The following is a 26,113-nucleotide window of genomic DNA, read 5'->3' as shown; positions in this document are numbered from 1 at the left end:
TATGAAGGATGCAAAACGATCTGTATTTTTAACTCTGCTTGCACCCTTTAAACCCAAACACAAGACTTACACAGAAAGTTACCTTCTTCGGCAGGGTGGGGAAAGGGATTTCCTAAGGCCTTTCTTTTCTCCTCTTTCCTCCCCACCCTCCAAGTAAATGAAATTAAAGGTCAGCAAGTATTCAGTGCAATGGAAAGCCCCAGGTTATAAAAATAAATGAATTAGAAAAGCTATCCAAGACTATAATAGCTGGACACATACACTCCAGACCATTCTCAAAAACCAGACATGGCTGTGGAAATACACTAGGTATCCTGACATTGCTAGCAAACATGATTAAAGTATATTCATACGTGTTGTGAAAAAACACATCATACACAGGCAAAACATATCTCCCCAAATATTTGCTCTTGTCATTCAAGAGATTAATCCCTGAAGGAAACAATCACATAATGCATTTTCCATCTGCTGTTTTTCTCTCTCTACTCTGAAGGCACAGGAAAAATATATCTTTTAACAATAAAAATTATTTTTTGAAATATTCTTTAAATAGGCTTTTGATACCCTGTAATAAAATAGTTATCTGTTTTATATGCTAGTCAAAATCCTCACAAGAAGATTAAATGCTAATGTGAGCATACCATAGACAGTGAGTAAAATATATTTAGGTTCTTAATTTTCAGACCAGTTTGGTCTCAGGGCACTCTTTCAGATTCACTTTAAATCCCTATTAAGCCCACCTCTGGGCTTACCTCTCTCCTCTCACTCTGGATCCCATACTCTCAAGCCCCATTAGTGCTCACAACAGCAGTAATGGTCCTGGGGCCACCCAGCTCAGTTTTCCCCTGCATCAGGCTTCTGCTCAAACTGGGCAGCGGCACAACCATCCATCCCAGCAGGACAGAGCGGCAGGAGTACGTGGCCCGGGGGCTCCAGGGAGAAGAGGCTTGTCCCCTCTGTCACTGCACCCAAGTGTTTGGAAACCTCTGGGAGAACAAAGGTACCTGCACAAACCATCAGGCACAGCCGTCCCCAAGACCAGACGCCTGTTTTTTGCAGGTTCAACTAGAATACGTGCCTGTTCCCTTGCCTATCAAAGGACCTTTGGGGAGGTGGTGTGGGTTATCAGAAAGCATGAGAAGTGAACTTGATGACAAACAGACTGATGGATCATATCCTCTTTTTATCCTCATTTAAACATAAGCTTAGCTTCAGGCGTGCAGTCTCATTGCTTTAACTGGAATTATGAAATCTAACAACACACATATGTGTGTGTGCGCGGAAGTGCACACATAACATTAGTTTCTGGACAGACATCACTTCCTATCAGTTGATTCAAACAAAACCAAGTTGCAGTAAACCTCGGTGGCTTCAGAGGTACGGTTTGGGAATTTGTATCTCCTGTTAGAGCTAGTTCCTTTGGGCAGTGCTGAATGCATCCTTTTCCTTTCTTCCCACTTTCTCCCACAACAAGAAGTGTAACTTCACTTCAACCCATCTACTGTAGAGCACTTACATGGAGGCCAGGACATACAAGTGACTTATTTTGAACCATAGAAAGGTAAAGTATTGAACCTGGTTTTCCCTGAAAGCCAGCAAGTTAAAGAGAGAATGCTTCTGCAAAGGTTTTAGTAAAATTAATCAGTAACTTTTTTCTCCTATAGCTAGCAAATTTTAGAGAGAGCAAATCTTCCAATCCCAAAATGAAACTAGAGTAGTATTTGAGACCACTTGATCTTTGACTAAACAAGACAACCACTTATGCTTTCACATGCCCCTGTGCAACACACTTCCACAAATCAATCACTAGGGATAAAATAACATTAACAGTGAGAGGAATAAGGTATTATACTACACAAAAATAAAAAAATACTTTGCACTTCTATGGTTTCTGTAAAAATGCAGCATAAATCATGTCTGAAAGACTAAAACTCTGCAGTTTCTCTCTATCTTCCTCCATCTTTCCCCCATCTCAAAGAGAAATGGCAAATGAAATAGCCGGGAATAACATACTTACTATTGTAACATAGCTTTTCATTCTTGCACAGCTATGTCAGCCCACACAAAATGCAATTATGAGGAAGATCAAAAGAGCCCCACAGCATTTAGTATTTGCCACTCAGGTAGTGAATTAAAGACATTTGGGTACTTCACTGAGATGACAGAACACATGCATATTGCAATGAACAAGCTGCAACGGCCAAAGGGACTGGTCATCCCAGCTATGCTAGACTCAATGACCAATTCAGGAAAAACCCTTCTCAGAAAATTTTTGGCATGAAAATACAGGGTATCAGTATTTGTTGTTTTCTTGCTACTTCATTCTTGGAAATAAAAGTTACCTTAGAAATTAAATGAAGTATCACAGTAAACTTCGTATTTTAAATTACTCAACAGTCACTAAGTGCTTACTGTATTATATTATATAGCTGGCCCACGACAAAAAATGAGAAACCAAAATAATGCCATATATACTTTTTACAGAACAGCATTACCAATTCTTTAATAAAAGAGTCTCTGTTTTTAGGGTCTTCTAGCAACTCCAAATATTGGTAAAAGCTTTTACTGGAAGCAGGCAAAAGTGAGAAAGATGGAAAAGATAAAAGAAAAGGAAAGGCTTACCCCAAAAACTCGTCCTACACCAAATGCAGATTCATTTTCACTGGAGGCATAACTGTATACACTATACTTCCCATCTAGCCCAAAAAATAACAGCTAATTAGCTACTGCTGTTTTCAAACATTCTAGAATTGTTATTGTCCAGAAACACACCTGCAGAGTAAGTCCTGCCACCCCACCTCACCACCCCCTGCGATTACTTCTGCACTTGTGAAGCTGAGTAACTGGTTACTCTCTTGGAGACATTCAGCACTGGATTAACGAGTAGCTAAGAGCCATCCTCTCATTCCAATTTTAAAACTGCAGTTTTGATACCACAGCTGGACACCTGCCACCAATGCAGGCCTCAAAGAGGAATACAGCTTAAAAAAAATAAAAATAAAGAAAAAGAAAAGGAAAAAGAAAAAAAAAAGCATCTTTCAGGAAAATTCTTCCTCCCCGTCTGCTGCACTGCAGCATCTTCAGCCTCTTTGGCGAGTGCATTTATTCCACTGCCAGTTTTGCATTCCAGTTCGAGAAAGCTGCAGGCACACCAAGTAGTATCTTTCAATTATTTACGTTTGGGAATCCTCCAGAATTGCTTTCCATAAGCTGTCCGGGAAATGCTGCTTGGCAAATTTGCACTATGGCTAGGACTCAAACTCCCTGTACAGACTACATAAAAGACTGATAGAAAAGACTTTCTTAAAATAGTAACATCCCCACCACCACACACAACACACACTGCCTCACTAACATACACTGACATAATCTGGCAAGCGAAACGGGAAGAAAAATTCTATTTTCTGCCAACAAAAGTGGAAATGAATTAGTTGGACATTAAATAAACTATAAGGATTTAAGAACAAAACAAAAAAAAACCTCTCAAACTTCTTAAATGCATATATTTACATACCCAGCATCTCTTCCTTTATTCTCTCTTCTAGATACATGGTTAAGTTACTGAAGTTACCAAGTAGCACCAAAGCCACAGAAGCCACATACATGGATATCTCTTTAGTGAAAACAAAGTAAAATATACCAGCCTAACTTCTTTCCCCAAGGTATTTACGAATACTGTATTTTCTTTTTTTCAAACACAGTTATGGAGGGACAGAGAGTTGTTTACTGGGGGGGGGTGTTGAATTTTTTTTTTATTATTATTATTTTTTAAGTACTATTTTCCCTAATCCAAAGCTTGCAAATCTTTAGAAAGAGGAGAAATGAGAGGAAAAGAAAGAAAACATTACTGCCATGCAGCTACATAAGCAAGAAAGAGCCTTTCTCTTTTTTCTAAGACTGTTTTGAACAAAAGCATCGTTTTGAACAGAAGCCACACTTAAATATGAGCCTCAGTCTGGAGCAAAAAGTTAACTGTAACAAAAATGAGATCTAAATTAACTGAGGAAATCCCAATGGTATATAGTACTCCTTGCTAGCAAAGACAAACTCATGTTTATTGCAATAGGTCAGCTGCACACAAATATAACGGCAGTCGATAAGCTAAGGGTAGAGCGCAATGCGTAATAAGGAACCAGCCACTGACATTTGTTGAACGCGTGGTAATAAAAAACACCAACCTTTCCATTAAATAGAATTTAAAATTTTAAACAGTACAAGAGTTAAAGTCCTAGAAGCATAAATTAGCTATGCAATGGGGAGCGCACACCAGACGATGCAATTACATTATAAAACACCTAGTATTGCTCACTATCACTGGTTGTGTTCACTATGGCTTATATTATTGGTAGTACAACACGTACCTGAGTAGAACGTTCATAAAGAGTCAAAATATTACTTGAAATTATCCTAGCATTAAAAGATAAGTTCTAGCTGGATTGGAGGGTGATACATATACTGCCGAAGCACTAAGCTGAATTACAACTACAATTTATTGCACCATCAACATTTGTCAAACAGTGGCTATGTTGTTCCATGCATGCCAAACAGTAAATTCAAAAGAAAGCTCCTCGAAAATACAGTGAACTAACTTCAGCAGTTATGAACATCACCAGCTATACACTTCCCTGCATTTACTAAAATACAAACCCACAAACCTAAGTAAAATACTTCACGGGTGGGAGCCAGCACTGTTCATTTATGCTTCAAGGAAACTACCTGTCCCTCCTTTCATGAATTCTCACCAAAGTTTGCAACAAGAAAGCTGCAAATGGCGAAAGGTTAATTAATGAGGGTTTTTCCATTAACTCTTTTTAAACTTCAGAGCTGTGTGAATTAAAGATAAAGTACATTTACTCCCTAGAAATCATATTAATGTATGAAATGAGTCAGAGCCCCTAGAGAGATAATGGAAATCATGTCTTCAGATAAGCTTTACAAAGCTCAATTTTAAATTGAAAAAACTGTCAAATCCTGAGGTTTAATTAGTCCTGGCAGGTCTGGACCACTGGGAACATTTCCTTAATTTCAGTCATCAAAGTAATTATTGAAGGCTTTAAGGCTGGATGGTGGGGAAAGGAGATGGGATAGCAAAGGGGAAGGAGCAGAGGAGGCAGGTTGTTTCTCACTGCTAGCACACCAATGTTTAACTTCTCAGTTCTGCACCTAACTTTGATCAAAAAAGGAAAATAAACTTGACCCAGTGATAACACTTGAAGCCTCTGTACTAACAAACAGAAAACTAATTAAATTATCTTCCAGCTCCCTCCCTCAGGCAGCACTAAGCAAATGAGCTATGCCTTCCTGAACAAAAATTCACAAGTAGAAGGTTTGTGTTTTCAGCTCCTTCCTGTGCGACCAGGAACAGATTTGTTCCTTTCATTACTGTAATCTGCATCCAAGAATTTGGAGATTTTATATCACACTTGTTCAAAAAATGAGTTTTTTGACATATTTCATGCACCTTTCTAATACACCTGAAGAATTTGGAGGAAGAAGGGTTTGAATTTCAGCTGCACATATCAAAAAGGAAACAACCTCTGTCAGGTAATACCCGACCCAGTTCCAAGTTTCACCTATTTTTAACAGCCTTGGATTTGGCCACCATATTCAAATATTGATAATGACCCCAATTCAGCAAACAGCAATGCGCACTTTTATCTTTATCACACACGCTTAACTTTGTTCTTGTGAGCAAAGAATGAAGGTCAGAGCAATCTCACTTTTCTTCTTAGGCAGAGTTCCTCACTTTAATATTAAACTTATCCTACCTGAGTTTACTTAGAAGTTATATGTCCATTAATTCACTAGCAACACTTCCACTCTTTTTTTTTTTTTCTTTTTAATTAAAAGCTCTTCCATCACAATTACACAGCTCACCTCGACTGCAACTATAACACAGCTCTACTGTGGACTGTATTATCCTACAGAGAAATTTTTGTGGTTTTTTTTTTTTAAGTATGCATTTTTACATGCTACAGAGTAAAAATACAAAAGGTATTCCCCAAAATAAACAGAAAGGCCAGAGACCAATATATTAAAGGCAGCTCTCATAGACATACTGAGGAAAAGCCAGATAGGGGCAGAGGACAACCTTAGCTATTGATTTTTGAGCAAGCATTTACAACATACAGGTGCAAATGTAGCAGCAGGAGGGCTACCAGCTCTCTTAACATTGCTCAGCTTACAGGTGAAGCAGTCACAGGACTACCAAGTCCCCACCACTGTTGTTGGACTATATTTAATGCTCATTTAAGAATATATTATTGGTATAGTCTAGATATAGAATATAAACACATGATCTAGATTCATACTATCAAGGCAGCAAGGAATAAAAGTCTTTTTTAAAAAACTAGGATCAAACACTAAACAAGGCTTTGCATTTTTGGTTTACTTTCTATATTGATTAGAAACACCTCATAAGTTATTCTTAATACAGATCTAGCAAGTATAAATATATGAAAAATAGTCTGTGTTGTATACAGACTATAAGTACAGTCATTATTACATTATATCAGGCTAAAGCACAGAGAAGCTCACCACTTTTGTAAGGAGATAGGCAAGTCTTGAATTTTAAGCATTTACAACATTCTCAATTTTCTTCAAGTTAAGCGTGTATCTATCGCTGCTTGCCTTACACAACCTAGAGGAGTGGAAACAAATAGAAACCACGGTAGATATATCCTTATAAATGATGTCTTTGTAATTTTAGATTAAGAACTAGTTCAGACTAATGACAGCAACATAAAATAAAACATATTCCCTGACTTCCTCATAGCTTTTCTCTGCCAAAAGCAATTAAGAGTACTTCACCTTTGGGGAGTCATGAGGAAGGGAGGGAATGCTTGACGAGGTTATGACCCTTTCTCTGATAAAAACTAAAGTTCTCCAACTCCATTCTACAAGAGACTGGATACCGAAAACTATTACACTTCCGATTTTCCCCTGGATTTGGTTCGTTCTTAAGTCTTACAACAGGATTCAGATCTGTGGATTGTTACATTCAAAAAAAAAAAAAGTTGACGTCTCAAAATCCGAGTGAGTCTTTTGGTTGAGTTCCCTCTCTGATCTGAACAAGTCAACCCTGAATTCTGAGTTACCTGCGTCTGAGCAGGCATATTCTGTACTACCGTTACATGTTAAACTCATAGCAGAAATAACATATTAATGAGCACTTGCTTTTATTTGGTCTCAAGAAGCATTTTTCTTGCACTCTTCTGCCAGCTGGAGCCTGGGTGATCACTTTCAGTTAAAACATCTGTGGCCATGGCCATGACACCTGCCTGAGGGTCTATTCCCACCAACCCCCCTAAAACTCAAAAAACCTCTTCAAAGATGGGCATACATAATCCTTCCTTCAGACCCTGAATGCAAGGAGTATTAGAGAAAAAACAGAGGCAGTTATCCTCCATTGCACAAGGGAGATAAAACATCTTAGTCCAGCCCAGTTTTCTCCATTACACGCTAACAGCAATATTGCTGCTGCTGCAGTATCTTGGATAAGAAAAACAAAACAAACTCAAACCAAATCAGACTTTATTTTCCTCTTGTAGGGAAGGTATACGCCATGATCGAATCTGAAATGGCAAACTACCTGATTCTTGGGGGGAAAAAAAGAATAGGAAGGCAGCTTTTTCAGATACAATGCCTACAACGCTCTTTTACCACACAGGGTATAGCTAAGCCAAAATTATGATTTCTTTACTTCTGGCTGATTCAATTTCCCATCACTACTACACTTAAAAAGCATCAGACTGGACATTCTCTCTCAATATAGGAGAGAAGAAAGCAGTAACTTCTGCCATACTCCTTGTTCTCCTCCTATGACGGGATACTCTCAATTAACCAGTTGTCAGTGCAATCACATACTATTATAAAAGCAGAAACCTGAGAAATGGAATACAATGGTTTTACAGATTTTCTTTTTCAGCCACCTCTATCAGGATTCTCTAGGATTACCTTTAATCCTGTAATCAGAAAGACCATTTCACAATGGGGCTAAGAATTTACCAAAACCAAACTAAAACAATACCTTTTTATGCCAAGGGAGTAAAGTTGAGTTAGTTCCATCATCATAAAATGGAAGTAGGCTACTGTTTTGTTCTCACTGAATTGGAGAATACACTGTGATCTCAGCTTGCTTTAGAGAAAAAAAAATCTACCTGCCCACTAGGATTTCACATTGAGATTGCTATCGCAAATTAGCTATTGTGGTTTAACAATTCCCTTCTTTTAAGCACTGAAAACATAGCCTTGGACATTTGATTAACAAATTCAGTCCTCCCATGCATAAACACAAGAACAGAATCCTTTGTAAAATGGTACAACAATAGGTAACAAACCATATCACAGGAATAAGCACACCGCTGGCACTCTTTCTGAGGTTAATCATAGGCATCCAAGCTGCCACCAGTGAGAAGAGTCTTATATTCACGTGTATTATTAATTTTCTTACCTGCAACCTCTCTGTTTACTTGACAGTCTGTTCACTTCCCATTTATACTGGGAGAGGTTACAAAAAGGCATTTCAAGGGAAATTCCAAAGCTCAACATAAATAAAGGATTAGTTGGTGGATACTACTTTCAAGATAAGGAGATATACACCAGCAGTAAAGGCACCTGAGCTAATTAAGCCCTTCTAACCACAGAATATTTACTCTGTACAAAAATTGGCTTCAAATGCTTTCAATGCAACTGCTAGCTACAGACCAGCCAACAAAAGTACTACCTGTTTGCACAAAGTAAAATGAAAATGGAATGACAAAATAAGCCTTGTCTGGGTTTGAAACTCAAACTTGTTTGATTTCAGCATTAAGTTACCCAGTTATGAATGAGGGATGAAACAATGGTAGCCAGACAGAACACGCTCGAGTAAGCAAAAAACCTTTTAAACAGGATTATACCAACCACTAAGCAAATATTGTTAAAAAAATTAAAATCCACAAAGAGTACAGCTTAAAATCAGAGCTCCTGTTCGCTCTGCTTCAGACAGAACAGAGTAGAGATTTGGAGAGCACAGATCATAATCACAGGTTTTATTTAATTATCACTGTACAAACAATAAGCTAGTCTGGGCACTGCATTCTAAATACAACCAAATAATTATATCAAATCATTGGTAAATACAATCTCAGGACTTTGAAAAGTAGAACTTACTCCTGGAAAGCCCACACATTTGTGGTGTATTTTACAGGCAAATCCATTTCTCTATGTCATTTCCCGATCCTTAAAGTAAGGGTGGGGTCTTCTTTCTTCCACCCTTTATAGATGCAGTTTCAGAGAAAACCCCCAGAGACTTTCCCCCCTGCCACCCTCTCCTTGGTGTATATTTGCACATTGACTTCTCCAAACTGGGACAGTTTAATCTGTCAATAAAATGACACCTGCCTTTCTCCTGCTCACGATACTGAGATTTTTTTTTTAAACAGTATGTTTCATGCTTTCCATTTTGGATTGTAATCTCCAGTACAGCAGATCCTCCTGAATTCTAGTACCACGATGCTACTTCCCTTTAATTCAGGGGGAAAAGACCTATGAGGGCTTGAGAGCACAGTATCTAACTATCATTGTAAAAATGTTTTTCAGATTATATTTGTATATGAAGACAGTCTTTTGTAAATCCACAATCAAAGAGTAACTATCACTGTAACTTAATCTCTCAACCAAAACTGTCAACATTTTGACAAACTCATTGTGTTACAGCGTGGGTGAAGCCTCACCGGAAAAAAGACGCAGCCACCAAGCCTCGGTTTTCCGTCCTAGTCAGAACTTACCTTGTTCCAGCTGCAACCAACCATCTCCTGTAACAATATGAGCAGTAGGCATTAAAGAGCCTTACGACAGTGGACAGCTACTACTTTGTAAAGATATGATTGGCAGCAGCTTCTTTTTTGCCTCGGGATAAGATCTGGGACGATCGGAACAAAAAACAGGCAGTGGGCAGGGTGGAACATCATTGAGTACTAACCATGGAGGAGAAAAAGAAAAGAGGAAATTCCCCTGAGATGACAGGTTAAATTCTTCCCTGTGGGTTGCCTAGAACACAGACAAGTTCCTATCAGGTTCCTTAGGCAAGTCAGGGACTTCTTTAAGTGTTACAAGCAAGGAAACAAACAGACCCAGATTTCAAAGCCTTGCCCCAGAGCCAGCGAAAATGCCACTTTCCCTCTGCAAGCTGTGCCTGTTGCTCTGTGTAAAGCTATCATTTACATCCTTTCCCAACTTGGCATTAAAAGTATCGGATTGCCCTGGCTGGAAGAGAAACAGACCCTCATTTACTTCAGAGGCAAAGTATGTTTTTATTGCTTGAGTCCATGAGCTCCATTATATTGTCAGCAGAGAGTTAACACCAAGGAGAAGGGAAAATGAGCTACAGTCACTTCTTCAGCATGCATGAAGCACAACAGCTTACCAAGTGCTGAATTAATCTTGAATTCAGCCTTCACAATGCACAAAGTTGAGCAAATCCACTGCACAAAGTATGATTTGCCCTGCAAAATACATGGATGATTAGCAGCAAAGCTCCATGGTAAGTTGGCTGAGGGATGGCTAAACAGTTCAGATGCAAAAAAACCCAACCAAAACCAAGAAAAAAATTACTTTCCTGTTGGTCTTGCTCCTGAAACAGCATGGTTTGCATGCTGGGTGAGAACAAGCAGAGGTAGGTGAATACATAACTGGAGAGAGGGTGGATCTGCTCCTTCTTATGGTACTAGTGATAAATCTGCTTAGCTGTATCATGAAATCATAGATCTTCTCCTGCAAGGTGGGAATTGTAAAACAAGCACTTCGCCATTATCATGTCAACCTCTCTAAATCTACAAATCCTTCATTCATTTAAAGTTAATCACTTGCTTAAATGCCTTGTTCTGAGAAGTTTGTAGTACTGAGTCCAAATATTCTGATTTCTGTTGCAATAAGCATTTTAGAATTATATTTTCTCTATGCTAACACTAGAATTGCTGTTACTGGCAGCGCAGCTTACAGGAAGCGTTTCAAAACTTTCTTTTGTTTTTTTCAAGTAGAGAAATGACATCTATGGTACGTGTAAGTTTTCTGGACATTCCATTCCCACATCTCGTTTAAATACAAAGTATTGCTGTAACATCTGGACATGAAGATCTCAAGGAAGATATCTTAAAATACACTGAATAAACTTCAGAAGACCATTCTGTGATACCAGTCACAATTATGCCATAGATACAAGGACACAGCACAGTGATATTAAGCGATGTGCCAAGGTCACACAAGAAGGCAGTAACATTTGCATGCCCATACCAGTGCATAAGCCTCCTGAGTGCCCGGGCTGTGACTCAGCACCAGCTCAGATGTCTCCTCGCCCATGATGGTACCTCTACAAACTCAGCTGTGCTACTGGAGCCTGCTACTGAATAGACGAGGAGGGAAATACCATATATAATAATGCAAGCACTATACATTACTTTAAGCAGGTCCCCAATCTTAAGCAGATGCACACAGCAAAACCTTCCTTGCTCCACCCAAAGCACCCCTAGTCCTCTACATAGTCTTTGAAAAATCACCTAAATAAGACTGGAAATAGAACAGGGTCTATACACACGTATGTAGATGACCGTATTCAACTGGCTTACCAATTGCTCAACCATCCCATGGCTAATTAAGACAAAAGGCTAAGTTTCTAAGAATTAATTTGGAGGTTAGGCCTTGGGTAAGGAATCAGTGTGTTTAGAAATGCTGGCCGCAGGGACTTGGACTGACTGTAGGCCAACCGAGTGTGACACAAAACAGACAACAAATGGATTTTTTGTGTGTGTATTTGCTTCAGGACACAGTTTCTTCAGGTTGGTTTTTTTTTTGTGGTTGTTGTCCTCAAAGTTGGTGGTCCACTGATCAGCCTAAATTACTCTGCTTTCAGTGCAACATATTAGTCCTTTGAAAGGGACACATTTTAAGCAGAAAATTAGAGTTAAATGCAGTGTCCTTCGAACTTCTAACCAAAACCTGTGTATCCATTTATTTACCCCAGTGGTAAATAAAGCCAGTGAATCACTATGTATTTCAACATCTCTTGCATCAGACTGTTTAACACTATACTGTTTTCAGTATCCAATATTGATAGAGAGGAAACTTGGCATTTTAGCAAGAATAATGGTCTTGGGAGAATCTGAAGAGATGACAAGGGAACTTTCAGCAACAGAAGTCATAATTAGGACTGAGCCAACAAGCAAATTTATAAGCCATTAACATATTATTTTGATCACTAAGTCATATGCACAAGGTTAATAGACATAATACACAAAACCACACCCGAGTGCTTTGAAGAAGCAGATAATACTCTGTGTATGTATATAGCTAACTAAGCAACTATTCAACATTACAGAAGTGGTAGGGGGTTTTTGTGCTTCTGAAAACAGAATTCTCTTGTACAACTTCTCGAAATTCTTTCACTATTGACTTCTAAGCCTAACTTCAAAATCCCACTTGCTTTTAGACAAACCCATTTCACTTTTGAATGAGCTTCAGAAAGTTCTCATGCTAGGCACAAAAAAAAAAAAAAAAAAAAAAGAAAAAAAACACCAAAAAACCAACGTTCAGAGCTATATTACACATAGGAACTAAACACATATTTCCCATTTGTTCAGTAAGTAGGCCACAGATTTTTTTTCTTCTGAAACCTTTCCAACTTCAGAATCTGAGCTCTTTTTCAAGCTTTGTTTTGTGCTTCGGTGGCATGTATACAAAACCACCCAAGAGCCCTCTCTTGCATTGTTATTAATAAGTGCAATACAACATATATGAAGAAAGAAAGGTAGACTTCTCATTAAAGGAGAGACACCAGCCTCTGTCCTCCTCCCAGACTACTTAAGCAACGCTTCTCAGCCAGGAGGCACTTCTTTGGTGGGGAGCTACAAAAAGCAAGGCAGAAACACCAAATCCTTCTCTCCTTTCTAACTCTCAGCCAACCTGATTATCAGGTTTTCAAGTACTCTGCCAAGGTACTGAGAAAAGATCACAGGATAAAGTCTAACGGCTACAACTGTGTGGTTTAAGAACGAAAGTGACTTTAAGTCATCAGGTTCAGTACTGTTTCCTCTAATTACAGGATCATTTCCTATCTGGACATTTATAGTTTTCGATTATACAGCTGCTAAAATACCTGTGATCATAGATGACTGCTGTATTCAACAGCATCCAAAGTTCAAGGTAACAAAGTGAGCTCAAAGTAGCTTTTATCTTCCTTTCCCCTTAACCCTTTGAACGCCCTGAGATAGCTATTATACAGTAATGTAAGATACTGTTTGTCTGCAAACTGCCAAAAAGGAAAACAAAACAAAACAAAACCCACAACTACAAAACACCCTCTGGATTTAAACATTATCTGTAAAAAGGGCTCTGTTATTTACTAGTTAGCATAGTTTTACTCTGTAATCTGCATTCCATTCAAAACCTTTAGAATCACTTTGGACCAGCTCGGAGCTTTAAACCAGAGATTTCTCCCCTTTTTTCTACCTATGAGCAAAAAGAAAATAAAGGGAAAAAAAAAGGAAAAAAGAAAGAAAAAAGAATGTACATTAATTACAAGGTACTGACTGACCTGGATTAGCCTTTATTCCATGTCAGCAGAAAAGAATTCCTGACATCTGCATCAATTACAGGGGCAGAATAGGCTTTTCCAGGTGGATTTCTTGTGAGAAATAAAGAAAGAAAATCAACTTTTTGCTTATTTGGGCACTAAGTGTAACACTGTGTAATCTACTAATGAGATAGTGCCTTTCTTACAAAGCCTTTCAAGTTATTTTAGGAACACAGCAACATATCATCTCATCAAGTTTCTGCCTGTGCTGTTTAAATTGTTGGGAGGCCAGTTTTGCCTTATTTACAAATAATCTTAAGCTTTTTAATCAAGTGAGAGCAGGGAAACAATGCCTACTTCTAGCCAAATAAGAAGAGGTGCAGGATTCAAATACAGTCAAGTCCTACCACTTAAATTTCAGAAAGAACACCAAAAAACTGTGAAGACTGCAAAATAAGGCATGAGAATCATTTACTGTCATCATACTGACAGACAAAAGAAGCTTCATCTATTCAGTTTACACAGTCCATAAGTACCTGGCTGAGGGTGACAGCCATATCTTCAGTCAAACAGAAGTTTAATGTTGGAAGCTAAACACACAGACATGTTCAGTCTAGAAACAGGACTGAACTGATGGCATAATTAGGGATAAAATCTCTTTGTCATGGTTGATTCTCCGACATAAGTTCTTGCTTTAAAGACTAAATCTCTTTCTAAAAAGTATGATGCATCAGAAACAAAACCTTTGCAATTCAGGTCTTCAGCTTCCAAAGACCCCATTTTGCAGAGGATGGGCTCGAACACCTACTGCAGTCCTTTCAAGCCTTAAAAACTTCTAGCAGCCTCTCCAACAGGTGCAGATTTAGCTTTACTCTTTCCACCAGGAAGTCCACTTATTTTCCTCAGCTAAACCAGAACTCATTTAAAACCAAAAATCCCCACTTTTCTTCCCATGCACCAAATCCAACAGGTAATACTTGTATTGACAAGCAGAATTACTGCTGTGGACACCAAAATCTAGCACTGGATTTGGAAGAAAGACCAATTAACATTTATAATCAAAGCCATATAGTTTTGATTAGTTTTACTTTTATCATTTTAAATTTTAGCTATATACATGGGACAAAAGTATCAAAAGTATTCAAATAATCCCGTTCAAATACAGAATGTCTCATATGTAATTATTTTGAAGTTCTTCATAAACTCAAAGTTAAGACAATGAGGATGTCACCTCTGTGGGGACAGACTGTATTAAAGTCAGATTAAACACTCTGAATCCAAGACTCGGAAGATGTTAAGTTGGAAAAAAGGTAGAAGAAAAGGTGACAACCTTTTGCTACTGACTTACCAAATGTTACTATACATCGTTGAGTAGAAAGAGCACCTATTCTGTAGAGCTTTACACGTTGTGAAGTGTTTCAGATAAAACATATAGTAGCAGAACTTGACATTTAAGGGGAAAATCTACTTCCGATACAGTACTGTAGGAAAAATTATACCCAATGTATAAAGTGAAATATCAATTAGTTGTGTTTCTTGACAGATTGTAAAAATAACTATAGGCTGAAATGTTTATACTGGGATTTTCATATATCTTTATTTAGTAACAGACTAAGTCTGCCAAATACAGTATTTCAATACACCCAGACTTGAGAAAACTTGCCAGAATGTCTAACTTGGCAGAAAAAGATTAAGCAGGATCTAGTCAGGTCAACAGGTGGTATTTTCAGCTCTGCAAGATTCAGGGATTTTGGGGTTAGTGGCGTTTTTTTCCTTTTTTTAAAAAATTTGTGTTCAATTCTAGAAGAATTATGAAGGCTCAAACATGGAACCAAGGAGGTTCCTGTATATCAGTGCTTACAAACATGTTTGTTGGCTTATGTCAAGGGCAACCCATGTTATATCATTTTTCTTTAAACTCAAAAGAAAAAAAAGGCATAGAAGCAAAAGCAATACTTTCTCCCTCCATACATTACCTTCAATATGACTTTCCCCACCCCTCAGGCTTCCCCCCCTGCCACATTCTCTGTATTTCACATTAAAGATTTCCTGGTATGACATTATCAGTGTGGCCTTTTCAACTCTTTTATTCACATTCAGAGAAGGGTGTGGATAACTTATAAAAGTAGCTGTAAAGTAAACATGCCTATAAACTCTGACAATTTTATAAAAGGCAGTTATTTGTCTGTATTCAGAAATGACAAATACAGTGACATTTTCCCACCATAGATAGGTGCAAACCTGGTTTTGGGTATCATACACTTCAGTCACTGCAGTAATCCCATGGCTTTTAAATTCATGAACTTTAGGAGCTTGTACACTGATTTCTATATTCAGCAAAACTTTGATTTCCCCATCTCTCAAAGAAGGGACCCACAGAAGCCACCTTGCAGCTATCCTCCAAAAAAGTGAAAATTCAAATACAGGCTCAGCGTCCCCAAAGAGGAAGAGAAGTAAAAAATAGAAAGAAAAAAAGCACAAGAAAAGAAAAAAATATTTTTTATTTAAAAAAAAAAAAGTACGTTCACAAACACCAAGAGAATGTAAAAAGCTGAGTCAGATCCTCCCCAGCAGTGCTCATGAAAAAAAAACAAAAAACAAACCACAAACCATCCCCCCAAAAAAACCACCCAAAAGCAATCAAGCTGGGGGAGAGCACAGACAGGAAGAATTTACCTGCCATCCGAACAAAGTCTCAACCACTGTCTTCAGTCTGTTCACAAAAAGGAGGGCTCAGCACTTAAAAATGCGTGGTAATTCTGGTGGGTTTGGCTCACTCTCCCGCGCCCTGGTTACACAACCCCAGCTGGGGCCAAAGCTGGCTCCCATAAGGTTGTACCATTCCTCTCCCCAGCCAGGAGAGCTCAGCGTAGCACAAGGCATAGGAACACATTGGGATAGTTGGATTTAGAGCACAAAACGACTCCAAAGGCATGATCCGAATCATATCCACGTTTCTGCATCTGTCCGAAAGATGTATGGCAAAATGGGCTGGAGCTGCTGTATTAATAATGTGGATTCCAGCCAGGCCTGAAGTGATGATCAAGTTGTGGTCCATGATAAATGCACAGCGTCCATATACATTACGAAAGTTTAAGTCACAAGAAAAGATTGCAGAGGCACAGCTGTATTTAGAAACAATTGTTCTCAGTGGGAAAGCTAGACTCAACATCCAAGTTTCTGGAAGCGGTATACTGAGCATTTTCCCCAGAAGCGTACAGCACCCTGAAGGATGCACTGTGAGTTCCCGTTGCTGCTTCTCCAAATCAAATGAAGCTTGTCACATCATCGTGAGCCCCTTTAGCTTTGGGTGTAGACCAAAAAAATCAGTACTCCCTGTACACTTCCAACCTGGCAACCCTGCGCAGTAGACAAACTCTATTGTTAGAAAACCTTAGGCATAAATATAAGACCTGTTCAAAAGCCATCAGTCCCTGCTATCCTAGCTGTAGCCAGGTCTTGTAGTAAGAGTTGCACAACTGTAACAAACACGAGAACTCAAGTTCTCAATGGCATTAGACTTCTTAGCCATATGAAATGCAGGCGTTATTTTCCTTCAGCAGTTCTCTTATGAAACACTTGAAATATTTCTGAGCACTTCATTAAATGCACAACGTTAACATGAAATATGCAGCTAGCCAAATAATTATATTTGTATATCCCAAAATTATCATTTTGAGATGCAACTTAAAACCTCAGTCCTGCAACACAACTCAACCATATAGCTCCTTGCATTCACCCATGACTCCATAAATTGCAAGAACCCTTCTCCTTCCCAGCTCGTAGCACACTGCTCTGTTAACACCAGTCTGGAGAAGTGGGGTCCAGGTATATGAGGAGATGTGGGGCTGAGTTTTTTCTTTCGAGAGGCAGAAGTGAGAGGGGATGACAAGCAGCAGAACTAAACAATTACCTTTAATAGTGAATATGGTTTTATAATAAAATTAGGACATTCTTCATAAATATTTCTGAAGAGAGAAATAAGCAACAAGTTCATGGCACACTTCACACTCAAGAAAATCTTTCCGTCACGTGGAAGGATTTTCTAGCTAGCAGCTGTCAGTGGAACAAGTCTTTAAATACTTTGCCTGTTTCAGCAGGTCACAAAATATTTGTGTGGTCAGGTTGAGGAGGGCAACTTTGGGGCACCTTCAATTTCATATTCGAGTGCCAGGTGCTATAAGAGTAGACTAATGCCTCTAGTTAATACTGTCACTTCTTTGAAAGTGGAAAGCCTATAACTTCCAAAAAATTCATACAGTCTTTAAATAAATATAATTTACTTTACTACTACTACTCAGTTGTGAAAAAAGAAACTACTAAAAGACATGAGATACAAGAGAAAAAAAATCCATTTATGTATACATCTATACTTACAGCTGTAAGAAGGCGCAGTCTGTGTTTCATTTTGAATGATTACAGAGCTCCTAGGGCTGGGATCTAATACCAAGACTGTCTCACTGGCTAGGGATTCTAATTGGGGACAAACCTTGAAATGCAGCCATTTTCTTTCTGGAAGAGTCGTAGCAGAGTCGTATCTTCCTAAAGGATTTCCTGTTGCCTACGAACTGTATATTTAATTAAAAAAACATTCAAGACAGGACATCCCATCTTTAGAAATGCTGGCTTGCTTCAGACATGACCAGACAGAACCATCTCCTGGCCAGACATCAGGCAAAATTCCCTAATGATTAGCCTTGTACATAACTTGATTCTTCAAATGTTGCTTTCCATTGTGAAAGATATACCCTCTCATGAGATAAGATTTAACCATCAACATGAAATTTTTATACAGTGAAAAGTACAAATATATGAACTGATAACCGCCCTTCTTAACAAACAGACATTGAGAGGAAGCATGTGGTTCATTACTATCTCGACAGAAACTAGACATAACAGAACCAAATAACTTGGATTGCCTGGCTTTCCTGAACCAGGAAAGTCCAGACTTGCTAGGAGAGAGGTTCTATTCAAACTCTCACCACCGTAAACAATTTTAGTCGTTCCATCATCTGAAGCACAGACTACCTGGTGTGCATATGGGAAGAAAATTGTGTATTGCACCTGGAAGTTGTGTCCATTTTTAATTATTCTATAAAATACACGTTGTGGGGACCACTGCCAAGATGTGTGTAATGGAATTTATATTAAGCCCTGCTCCACAAAACCCACAACTAAGAACAGCTACTACTTTCAAAGGATTTGGTAACTCTTAATGTCTTGAACTGCACAATCGGTTTTACAGCATGTTCTGACCAAAGAGGCTACCAGAGCATAATGTGGCTTTAATTTAAAGAATAAAAGCATCCTGTGTGCTAAATCTAACCCCTCCAAGGCTCTTTTGCCTGCACCGCTAATGGACCTGAATACAGTGCGATAGAAGCAGCCTCCCACCTTTCCCCCACTTCTGCTCTCTTCAGCTTGCTGACTCTTCAAGAAGAGGACTGCAGTAGTTTGAGATATCACTCCAAAACACGTAGAAAGCTTCTATTAAAATTTTATTGCTCATAAAACATCAAAGCTAGCTCCCCTTCTGGTTTATCAGCAAGCAGCTATTTCCCCTTTTTTTAAGCTAAATTAAACTACGGGGAACCAATTAAAAAAGCAAAACCTAACAACTAAGCTTTCCTCTCTATTAATCTCTCTAAATTTAGGATATATCAAGGCCTCTCAGCCCAATTCTAATGACAGTAGCGTAGTTTGAAATTACTGCTAGACATATAATTGACTAAAAGACAAAAAGAACCCCCGCTACAAATCTTAAGTGATAATTAATATTATCAGGCTTGAGTTTGCTAACTATATAGTACCTGTCAAAGTTCTTCAGAGTCAAGTGGTAAATAACTGGGAGGTACCTGTACTGCTGCATGCCTTGGTAACTCAAAGGGCAAAAAAAATCTTTGTATCCTTATTTTTACCACTTTGGATCTCTTGGTTTTAAGGCTGCAGTCAGCCCAAGATGAAAGAATGTAACCTTGACAATCTAATTTATCTTAAGAGTTGTAGCTTACTTTAACTGGTAGTAAATAATCAATTTTTGCCTCTTATCCTTCCATGTCCTTTAAGTTGCTTTGGAAGAAATATGGCTGGGGAGGAGGGGAAATCAATGAATCCGAAAACAGATTTCTGGCATGTCACTTGAATAAAGCAGCAAGATAAAATATGGAAGAAATTTCAAAAGGGAGGAAAGCACAGTTTTGGGGATGAAAGCTGATTTACGTTTAAGAAACTGTTGATTTATTTAAATGTATTTTACATCCTATTAGTGCAAGTAAAATCAATATTAACACTAACAGAAAGACTGACTGTTACTATTGCTCTTTTTCTGTATATTAACCCTGCGCAGTTGGCAGCAGTCTGGAGTTCTTGCCACTGTTTGTGTTTCCACACAACACTGTGCAGAGCAGTAAAACCCCTAGAATATATGATAGTCAACCCCGCCGTCCCCAAAAAAAACCAACAAAAAAACCCCACAACAAACCCACCTCCTGAACCCATGATGAAAGTGGCAAAGCAAACTACCTTAAATCATGATTTCTAACATGACAATTTTCATGATAACTACATCTTTTTAGGATGTTCTAAGTGCCGCAGAACAGTAATTTAACGCATAGTAGTTGCTTTAACAAAAATAACCATTCTGTTTGGTGAGAAAGCCTTCCCATAAAAAAAAAAAAAAAAAACCCACACAACAAAAAACCAACTCAAACTCAAGAGAAGCAATGGCTATCATTCCCGACCTAGAAAAAGCAGATGTAAAGTATACTGCTAACATTTGTAATCACAGAATAGTACTTCTATATTTTCACTCCAGGTCACACACATCTAAGACTGCAGTATTACAGAGATATCAAAGCGTACCCTCTGTCCGGGGTCTTCTCCAAGAACTATTATGGTACTAAAATTATTTTTAAACAGGAAAAGAGAATTTAAACCTGCAAGAGCTTCTTTAGGATCAGCAGCACATTTCCAAAACGGTAAGCAAGACAGATGCTAAGCACGATACAAAAATAAAAAGGGCTATTTATGAAGGCGTATTCAATCAATCATTTTCTTTAAAGTATTTTATATACATAGCTAAGCTCAAAGTAATTAATAAATTTAATAATTAGTCACCGTTTATTATTCCTGATGGCCATCCACCATGAAGAAGGGAAATGTTCCCCCCCTCCAATCCCACCAAGGAGCACTAAGGGTTAGCCATCATTAGAAGAATGCTGGGGCAGGAGCTGGGGAGGAGAGGGAGCACTGGGTGCTCCCTGCCTTGCTTCACCATGCAGGTCCCATCGCTTGGGCCCCATCGCAGCTGCCCTCTGCCTGCACTGGCAATTTTGAGCAAAGCAAACAGACCACTAAAATTTTTGTTCCAATCAGAAAGGCAGATGCTGGGAATTCACTTGTGGCATCGTTGTGTTCTACTTTCAGGCTCTGTTTGTGGAGAGATTTGGAGATGGTGTTGTTTCTTATGTAAATATGATAAAGTTGAGAATCATATTGTTAAAAATTCCACTGGCAATATTTTACTCTGGATAAAGAAACTCAGCTTTAAGTCAGGCTGGTGGTCAAATTACAGCTTGCAGCTTAAATGTAAACCATTTTTAAAAAAGCTCACAGTTAGGAAAGGGACATCTTCAACCAGTTTCAAATAGCATCCAACTGAGAGGTATATTTACACTAGAATACACAGAAAATTAGTACACCACTTGTTTCTTTTGCGTTAACAAGGAATCTTTGCTCTTCCAGGAATATTTGAATTGTTTTAGATTTCTCTCAACTTGGAACATCAATTTAGAAATAAATTAGACCATTAGCATTCAGAAGGCCTTTAAAGAAACTAGCTGTTTTTCATCAAGACACATCAAATTTCCTTCATGCAAGCCACACTTAGTCTCCCCATTTTTGTACTACTCATAACTGGTTATTTAATATATGCACATTATTTATAAATCATGATACACATCATTTTGTATCATGTACAATTTATTTATACAAAAGCAAAAAGTGCATCAAACTAAAGTGCCACACTTCTTAATTGCTTGAGAACTAAGAATTAATTACCATTGAGACAGAAAAGCAAAAGTAATTTTTTAAACATGGGATCATCAACATAAAAAAACCCCATAGTTTTCCAAACCTCAAGTTTAAGCAGTTCAGGCCACATAAGCTTTCTGTAACTTGCAGATGACTGAACACTGATCTCTGGTGGGATACCAGCCAGCCAGGACACCAGGGAAAGCACTTGGCACTTGAAGAACAAGTTATTCTACCTGTTTTAATAGCCCAACCTTTGTAATCAGTGACTTCACCACCACTACATTACAGCAGCTGCATCTTCACATCTGAAGAGGAGTAGGCTTTACTGTACTCAACCATTTCACAATGTCCAGAACAGTCTACCTTTCACCGCCCTTCACTGCCCTACATCAAGGGAGCCACCACCACCACTAACCTCCTCCTCTTCCCTCCACCGCGCTGAGGAAGTTCAAAAGCCCATCCAGCTAACAGCCTGCTGGCAACCGAGAAAGAAAGTGGGACCCAACCAGCATGGCTCAGTGACTAAGGCAGTTCATCAAAATGCCTTCAGGAAAAAAGCAGACTGACTCAATGTTGTGGTTTAATGCAGCATAACACTATCAGAGAATGTGAGCCACACCGCAGAGCAAAAGTCTGGTTGCAGCAAAGCAAGTGCCATGCAAGTATTGTTCCACTGTACCTGCATGGCACAGCAGTTGCTTAGGCTGTTGCTAATTTTCAACGTCGGTGGACTGCAACTAGCTCAAATTTCTCAAGAGAGTTACGACAACAGTCTACAACCAGTGTTACAAAGAAAGATGTGCCAACCTCTCACAGTGTGCAGAGAGAGGCCAACAAGTTAGCGAGGAGTCAGAAACAGAATATCCAATCTCATCACCCTTCCGCTTTGCTTTTCTCCCATTTCCAATAGATTTCCGATTTCAAATCTGCTTTGGCCTCACCACCTCCTTTCATAAGCACTAGGGTTAAGAATTTCAGATATTGCCTTTATACAGACACTTCCACCTCCTTCTAGATATGATTTTCAGGGGGTTAAAAGCTGCTACAAAATGAGGCCATGAATAGTAAGTAAGGAAAAATAGCCCAGTACAGGAAGATTATATTACTGGGGACAGTGAGAACATAGCAAGCATGTACTATATTTTTCCCCAGCATTCTTCTAGCTTCGAACAATTTTCAGCTAACGGGATTTCCTTAGTTTGCAGTGGCTCATTTATTTGGAGCTGTCTTCCAGAGACTTCTCTGGTCTCCTCTTCAACTCACGTGAATTTTTAACATTCACAATATCCTTTGTCAGGGAAGCCCACAGCATCTACCACCTTCTGCGTAAATAGCCAAGACCTTTTATGTTGAAATTCACCCATCTAGCGTTATCCGACAACCACAAGTTCTTGTCCACAAAATTGCACAGTTGGTTTATTCCAAACATCTCTTCCCTTCAGTTAGGCAGCAAGAAGCTGCAGGAAACAGAGAATGGAGCAAGGAATAATAAAGAAACTAGTTCCAAAGAACAGGAGCAGGTAGATGAAGTACGCAGTCACCATCCTCCAGCACATGGATGTTTTTGTGCCCATCTCAGCCCAGTGATATACCATTAAGCCTATGAGTGCACTATTACCATGGTTAAGTGTGACTTCACATGCACTTAAGATCTGAAAAAGCTGTAGAAAAGATGCTTTATTTTCCCATTTACTTTTGTATTTCTTTCAAACGAGTACAGTAATATTAAAGTGTAACAACAACTTTCCCCATAAACATGGCACAAGGTAGTACATTGCTACGTGCCCGCTGAAAGCCCCAACAGTGCTGCGCAGAAGGCAGGACGCAGCATTTACTAACCTCAGTGACTGCACCCGAGCATTCCTGCCACGAAAGAATCAGTCTTAGCAAAATTTGGAGGTAGAAATACCAATGCTATTTTCTTCACCACATTTGAAGGATATGATCCCATTGGGCAGTCTACAGATACACATGGCTGCACTTGCGTGGTTTTCCTGTGCGACATTACATATTATGGCAGAAATAGCATGCAAACATAAGTCAGAGGAGTTATAAAACTAAATGACTCTTATCACGAACAACAACAGTAACAGCTGGTAGGCTCCCACTAGTGCCATCAGGTACACAATGCAAGGAAAAACACTGCTGTTACTATAGGATATTTTACAATGACATAAGCTTGCTGTCCACTGGGATTTGTCAGTGGCTGTTTATAAAGCCCAGGTGTAACATTCGTTTCCTTCAGGATGCGAGTGTGAACCACAAAGTCAGTAAGGGAGGATCCAGCTGGGGGAAGTCACGGCTCTTGCTTAATGAAAGAAGGTGGAGGGGAAAGGGGGAAAGGAAGACGAGTTTGGGGGAGTTTACCTTCCTCACATGTTTCTCTTCAAAGATTTCTACTTTTAAGGCACAGAAAAACAACCAGTCGAGCTGACTGGAGAAACCCAATAAAGGTTCCCACATCCATGTACCTTTTCTAAGCATTTTGCATAAAGCTACTGCTAAGGTAGCACTTGACTGATAACCATACACTTCAAGCGTGGGAGCCTTCCAAATGGGTACTAAGGTAGACATCATCTGGTTTCTTTGAAGCAAGCTATGTTATGAACAGCTGCTCAAAGGTATCATGACAAAAAAAAAATTAATCAGCAATCCACAGGATGAAACACTTGGGTTTTTTTTGAAAACCATTCAGCATCATGAAAACTTTGTTAAGCTATCAAAACAAATTCTTTTAATCCTATAAAAATAGATAATTCATAATGAAAAAGCTACAATCATTCCCCTAAATTTTTTTGCAGATGAGCAGTTGCCCAGCTCCAGACACCATCAGGAGCAGTCACTGTGAACCACAGCAGCCCCTCTGCAAGGGAGAGGAGGAATTTGTGCAATGGGTGGGGTACTCCTGTCACAGTCTAATTTCCAATGGTTAACTATACTAGAAGTTTAAGAGTGACTTTTCAGCAAACACAGGCAGAACAAATGCTAATTCCTTTGCAAGCTAAAACAGAAATACACTCAATCCACTTCCTGGTATTGACATAGTACATTGTTCTAAATGCATCCATTGTAAACAGAATATAATAGCTCTGCCGTAGGAAAACAGTTAAGAAACAGTTCTATGTGGATCACGGTAGGGTTTTTTGTTTTAATTTGTTTGTCTGCCACTCCTTGATAGCTACACAAGCTTCTTGAAAAATATTTTTCGCATGTGATATACATGCATTTCTGTCTTTGCAACAGCTGAATCTCCAGGTCCTGGGTTTTTTTCCCTGCAATAGCACAAAGCAAGCAGTGACATTTATAAATGTAACTGTTGACTCTGAAGGGTTTGACAGAAGAGGTGGCAGAAAAGCAAATAGTCTGCCCACTCACTGGGGACCCTCAAGTCAAGGACTAAGTTACAGTAACTTAATTACAGGAAACTCATTTCTCAATTGTCTGCGTCTGTGTGCTTCACGGCTTAACTCGAGTATATGGAGCAGTGGGTCAGTGGGTGAGGGCAGGGAGGGGCACCGCTAGGTTAAAGCGACACTGATTTTTTAAAAGTTTCCAGATAATCAGTTACCCTGCCAACACTTTGCTCAACCTAACTTAACCCTTATAAATGTGAAAGGTTAATTGTTAGAAATTTGTAACAACAAATACACTTTTTTTTTTTTTTAATTTTTTTTTAAGCCAACGATAGCAAGAATATTTCTTTGGAAAAAAAAAACAAGCAGCAATGAGATGTCTGGAAATAATTAAGAAAGTTCACATAAACATTTATGCATGTAAGTAGCAGTGATATTTTAAACATGAGAAATTAAACACTCACTTCCTAATTCTGACTCAGTCATACCAATGAAACATTTCTCCATACTAGTAAACTGTATAACTGCTAAGTAAATAGAGATGCATATGATCAAAGACTATGGAAGTTTATCTTATAAGTCAGTGCTAAAGCAGCCACTGGCATGTGCCTGGCAGTTCTTTTCAGTAAGTGTTATCATAACATTCTTTGAAAGTAAGGGTATTTATGAGAATAAACCAACAAAATCTCTCAAAGCTCTAACTACAGCACTAATGATTTAGTATCATTAGAAGACACTAGTATCAAGGTTTGTCTTTAGTAGAACATTTTCATCAAGACATAAGAACAGGTCTCTAAGTGAAGACTCATTTTTATTTATTATTTCACCTTTTTTATCAACGTCTAAAAATTAATTTCAGAAGACTGATTAAAAACAAAACATCCAGATTAAACCAAGTTTTGTTTTACTAAACATTGTATCTGTTATAGCACATTTTAATACAAACCGCTTGAAGAATTTCATAATCTCTTATTACAATAGAATAACAACTGTAATTTGAAAATGAAGACTCAGCATTATCTCATAATTTTAATTAGCTATATTTTATTGTATGAATTTCTTACTTTGCCAACATCACTAGTAATCCATCTAAGTACTTGAGGATGTGTTACTACAATCTAGAAAAAAGTGTTTCAAGTTGGTAGTTATTCAGCTTTTTTCCCCTCATGCTAATAGT

At 38.6% G+C, this 26,113-nt stretch overlaps 1 protein-coding gene across 5 annotated transcripts in view; it reads right to left on the bottom strand.

Annotated features, from left to right (window-relative positions):
- Window positions 1-26,113, bottom strand: part of PLEKHG1 (pleckstrin homology and RhoGEF domain containing G1) — a 137,038-nt gene that overhangs the window by 68,192 nt on the left and 42,733 nt on the right. Inside the window, exon 1 of one of the 5 annotated variants that reach the window (XM_069787008.1) lies at window positions 13,571-13,592. The exons of the other annotated variants lie outside the window; for them this stretch is intronic. The gene's annotated coding sequence lies outside the window, so the exon portion shown is untranslated. Of the gene's footprint in view, window positions 1-13,570; window positions 13,593-26,113 lie in introns of those variants that run through there. 5 annotated transcript variants of the gene reach the window in all.

The sequence above is a fragment of the Haliaeetus albicilla genome, chromosome 7, assembly GCF_947461875.1.
Source record: "Haliaeetus albicilla chromosome 7, bHalAlb1.1, whole genome shotgun sequence".
NCBI lineage: Eukaryota > Metazoa > Chordata > Aves > Accipitriformes > Accipitridae > Haliaeetus > Haliaeetus albicilla.
The sequence above is the reverse complement of the archived record's forward strand: the minus strand, read 5'-3'. Positions and strand labels throughout refer to the sequence as shown.